Here is a 5,418-nt window from a genome sequence, read left to right as displayed (position 1 = left end):
GCGGTCTTTCTTGTGGGAAGATTTTGTCATCAAATTCTGGAATTCTCTGGATATATGGAGCTTTCAAGATAACTGGTGGGGGGGGGGACAAGGTTGAATCATGACATCCGTGATCTTCATGTCGGAGCTCAAGATAGAGGTCCGAGTTCCTGTCTTGGAATTCTGAGATTTTTCCCAGCCGGAGCTTGTTTTTTTCAAGTTCCCAGTTGCCTTGAAGTAAAAGTAAACATGCATCTCTCCTCCAATAGGCTGTTAGTAGGCTAAATAAAATAAGTTGAAATAAGTGTCCAACAGGCTTTGTAGTCTGTCTTTTCCTGGGACTCCAAATGATTTAAATGGAATAAGTGTGGCAGGGCCCAGATTCACAGAACCTTCTTAAGAAGACATTTCTTCTTAACTGACATTTTTTCCTAAACTTTAGACTTAAGAAGAAAGTTAAGTAAAGCTGCTATTCCTCAAAAAGGTTCTTGGAAATGTTCTTGTGCTATTTATTATGTTTCTTCTTAAGCAAAAAGTTAAGAGAACTGAATTTTTCCATAATCAAATTTAATTGGAAATGTTCTTAATTCCAAGATGGTTAAACCCTTGTCTTAAACTCAGAGCAGTGAGAGAAAAAGATAATGAAAGCAATTGAACCTGTTTAATTCACACAAACTTCATCTGAACGTTTCAGTATTGATTATTTTAAACCCAAGAACAGTAATCTCACTAAGAAATATGCCAACATGATTACCATTGCTAGCTAGATAGCTAGCTAAATCGATTGCCAAGCAACAAACATCTTAAGAAGATTCGTAAGAAGACATTGGAGAAGTTTGTAAGTAAATCATTGAATCTTAAGATATTGTTGAGGAATTGCTGTTCTTATGAACTTGTTTTTTTCTAAAGAAATGGTTTGTTTTGCTTAAAAACTTTTTGTGAATCTGGGCCCAGGTGTTCATAATGCTTTATAAACTGTATATATCTAAACTAGACACTATACTTTTGGTATACACTATACAATTTGTTTTACTAGTTATCAGTTTTGAGCTAATTGAAATAAATCAAATGTCAGCCCTTGTATCAGGAACTCTGTCTGTGAATATTAGTGGTTACATTTTTTAAGCTTGCTTAAAAGCAGTGCAGGACCGTTATTTAATTGTTGAATCACAGATATACAATACATTTCAAATACAATGATACATACTATACTTCTGGTTGAATAAGGCTTGTACTCCTTGCACCCTAGCCTTGTCAAACCCCCTTGATCTTTGACTGTGAAGCTGCAGGTTTTCCTAGATCTGCAGGTTTTCCCATACTGTAGGAGTGTGTTTTAAAGGTTATTACAGATCTTACTTTGAGTCAGTTTGCTACAGCAGGAAAATAATCCTGCAGTAACAGGAAATGTGAATTGTTAAGTGGATTATAATACATTGTCAGGGGTTGATATATTTTCTTAAGGAAAATCAAATCTGAAATTTCAGAAACCTTATTAAACATCAAATACACTACAAGTTAAAAATGTTCCGCATTGCAGAAAAAGTTGTCCTGAAACAGGGGGATCAACTCAGTAAACTAATAAAAAATAATGTAGAAATAGGCAAGATAAATAAATGATATCGGATGTAGATTTTTTTTTAAAGACAATATCTACAAATGCTTATAGGAAAAGATTTGGTGAAAAGACAAATCTTCATTGAGAAAAATGCCTGTTCTCTCTCTTAAATCTGTACCTCAACTCTAACTCCAACTATCAAATACATTACTTTTTTCAAGTAAAAGTTTCAAAATGTCACGATTTACTATTGTGACCCTATATATTTCACATTTGATTTCAGCAGTCTTAAATAATCTTTGACTTTTAATGCCTTCAGGTTCCCCTTCAACTCCCCTGACCTCAGCCTGTAGCAATCTGCCTCCTCACTATGAATGAGCTTTTGTGGCAGGAGATAATGCCTGCCATTGCCCTGTGTACCTCCCATAACTCCTGACAGAAAACATGACAAATGTCAGTGCCATTGTTTTTATCTATCTATTCTATCAAGGCATTACAACAACAAAACTTTTACTTGTTGAAACAAAGTAGAACTATGTGTCAGATGGAGTCAGACTTTAGAATTTGTCGTTGGACCCATAAAGTTCTGAAGAGAAACCCTTATAATTCCTCTAAAAATAATAGTAATTAAACCTCTACGGGATCCGTGTCCCTCCACTGGGACGGTTGAGCTAACGTCGCTAATGTGATTAGCATGACGTTGTAAGTAACAAGAATATTTCCCTGGACATAGACATGTCTTATGTGGGCAGAAAACGTGATTAACAACAATGTGACTGCACTGTCCAATTACACTAGCTATTACAGTGAAAAAAATACCATGCTATTGTTTGAGGGAGAGTACACCAAACAACACTTTATCCGCGGCAACTGGTTTGATACATTCACCTCTGAAGGTAAATAATGTACTCTAAAGTTTGAACCCCCTACATTTTCAAATCAAAGTAATTGCACATACTTTATTAATTGCACATACTTTATTAAAAGAGTGAAAACAAAAATATTGCTCCACCAACTCCACTTTTTATCTTGCAGATGATTGAAAAAGGAGCCCTTAGTGTAGTATGGCATCATGTATAGTGTAGTATGTCATCATGTATAGTGCAGTATGTCATCATGTATAGTGCAGTATGTCATCATGTATAGTGCAGTATGTCATCATGTGTATATACTATGAATTATCTGTATTGTGACACAACCAGAAGGGAAGTGAGGGGTGTTTTGAATCTGGGTTTTACCAGGCAATATGAAACAAGAGGCAAAAAAACAAATTGCTACTGGAAAAGTTTTAAATAACATAAGAATCAACATTTATTATCACAACAAGAGAGGATAGAATCCAGGATTTGCATGTTATTAAAAAAAAGAAAGAATTTTAAGTCATAACCCTCTGATAGCTATCCAAGGGGAAGGGGTAGGGAGTGCATTGGGACCAGGTTAGGGAATCCCAATATCCCGACAACAATGGATGAATGAATACTTCATTGTTACATAGCAGCATTTGTTTGGGAATAATGGCACACATGCAACATCACAGAACATTGAACACTTCACTTAAATACAACATAGATATCACAGGACATACTTCACAAGGACATACAGACAAATAGGTGGTGGGTTACAGTTTAGTCTTCTTGTATTTAGGAACCTGATGCTCGTTGATATCAGCGACTTGTGTGCCTTGTTTGTTCTACAGTGGGGGTTTGAACCGTTGACCTGACAGCAGCAGTTGGTACTGGTCGTATCGTGGGTGTGTCTTAGTCAAATTGTCTGGATTTATGGATGGTTCTTGATTTGTAGAGTGATGGGATGCTTTGAGACATGACCCTGCCGAACCACCCAAGGAAGCAGAAGATTAGGATGCGTTCAATGAATGTCTTATCTAAAAGGTGAATCATCAGTAAGGCCATAGGAAGTTTCCTACGTATTTCTAAGCTAAATTTTTGCCCAGAACCCAGCGAGATATTGCAAAAAGAGATAACCCTTTCTTATGTTCACAGAATAAAAAACAGAACATTAGTGACCCTCACCTCCACAGCACTCTCTGACAGTCCAGTTCTGGTGGCGTCTCGGCCAGCAGAGGCGACCCTCTCTGGTCATTTCCTGGTCAAATAATGCTTTCAAAACCTCTAATCAGGAAAAATGTACAATCTTCTTTGTCCTAAAAACAGAATGACACTTGTTAAGACATATCTAATCCAGTCTTTATATATGGATCAGTATACATATCAGACCTCATTTGAGAAGTGGGCCATAATCAGCTAAGAAATAACTGGGGCATAATACAAGATTGCAGTAAGACTTTGCACCAACACTGGTCTATTCCAGGTGCTCCTGACGACCCAGACAGAGGTGAAGGTGGCAGAGGTCTACGTGGGTTCACGCCAACTACTGCAGGATGGTGCTCCACAGTCCAGACAAAGATGTACCAGCTGATGGATCGTCATAGGCGACCCCAGTGGCCATGGGAGGACCAAGACCAGACTCTACGCATCATGTTTGCTGCTTTCGTGGTCAGACTTCTCATTGCTGCTGTTGTATGGGCCCCGGGAGAAGTGGCCTGGTGCAACTGAAGTATAAAACACCAGCATAGTCTCACGGTGGACATAAGTAACACCCGCTCCAGCTCGAGCCAACGTCAGGCTCAGGACGGTGTTAGCAAACAATAGCCTCCCGTTTCTAGAAGCAGTAGGTCTATGCTGAACTCTGGAAGTGTGGACAGGGTCAACGTGACGATTGTCCTCTTTGTACAGCCAAGGAATGTACTCCTGTGTAACTGTTTAAATGAGTCCCTTAAATGTTTTGCACCATGAAGGAAAAAAACTCAGTGGCTCAACGGAAGCCATTTACAAAGATAATGTACTGGTTGGTGTAGAGAGCCTACAATGCTTTTATATTTTGCTTGGTTGAAGTTTATTACTTACATGCTTACTTTTGTATTAGGTTGAAATTAGTCTCAAAGGGAGGAATATGATGGGGAAAATTGCAAACTATTATGCACATGCGCTGTATAAGCCTTAAACCTGTACATTTCCACTGTCTGCTTCTGTCATGTAAGAAGCCAGTGTTTTTCCTTTGTCTTTGGCCATGTGACTAAGGCCTGTCTGAGAGTGACCGGTTTCTGGTCCATCTTGTTCTTTTCATGTCTTTCAAGGGCACAGCTGTATGGAGATATGAAGAGAACAGAGGCTAGCTTGAGCATCAGTAACAATACTAACAGCAGAAAGGAGTAACACAACTGCCGTTATCAATTGTTTGTATGCTATTGTCACGGTGCTGACTTTTGCCAGCAAAAAGCCTCTACCCCGTCCTCTGGCTGGGCAGAGTACTTTAGGATTTTAGTTACTTCTGTGTAACAAGGGCCTAGCCGTGCGGCCCTACCAACCCTTCTATTTATTCGTAATGGCCAATTCGTAATTCCAATATCTTAATACACTTCCAACTCTGTGTATAGACTCAATATATTGTAACTGGTATTTGGCTGTTTCCTTTATTGCTAATCACTTCTGGACCTGGTGTCTCACTGTGTGAATGCTGCTTTGTCTGTGATCAAGAGGTGTCTAGACCCCTGTGTTTCGGAGACTCAGTTTCGGGTTCACAAAGTTCAACCAAGCAGATAGTGATCCAATAAGTACTCCGGCAAAGAATATCCAGTTCTCAAATATTGTTCTAGTCCTAACAAAAAGCTTTTTAGTGCAATAGTAAATTTACCTATGATGATCCTCCATATGAAGTCTGTCTCATATGTCAGTGAGGATCATGCCTCTCTTATGATCTCTGTTCTCTTTATATACCTTTTTACAGGGAAGTTCGTAAGTTTCTGGAGCTGTGTCTAAACCACACTTTCACACTGACACTGCACTCGTAGGCTGCCTACACCGGCT

General features: G+C 38.9%; 1 long non-coding RNA gene across 1 annotated transcript; it reads right to left on the bottom strand.

Moving 5' to 3' along the window:
• Nucleotides 1–2,815: 2,815 nt before the first annotated feature.
• Nucleotides 2,816–3,627, bottom strand: LOC135566599 (uncharacterized). Its single transcript, XR_010462134.1, has 2 exons — nt 3,565–3,627; nt 2,816–3,361 (listed from the first exon to the last, which is right to left on the bottom strand). It is a non-coding gene; the product is annotated as an uncharacterized LOC135566599 (long non-coding RNA).
• Nucleotides 3,628–5,418: the final 1,791 nt, after the last annotated feature.

The sequence above is a fragment of the Oncorhynchus nerka genome, unplaced genomic scaffold (genome assembly GCF_034236695.1).
Source record: "Oncorhynchus nerka isolate Pitt River unplaced genomic scaffold, Oner_Uvic_2.0 unplaced_scaffold_4043, whole genome shotgun sequence".
Classification (NCBI taxonomy): domain Eukaryota; kingdom Metazoa; phylum Chordata; class Actinopteri; order Salmoniformes; family Salmonidae; genus Oncorhynchus; species Oncorhynchus nerka.
The sequence above is the reverse complement of the archived record's forward strand: the minus strand, read 5'-3'. Positions and strand labels throughout refer to the sequence as shown.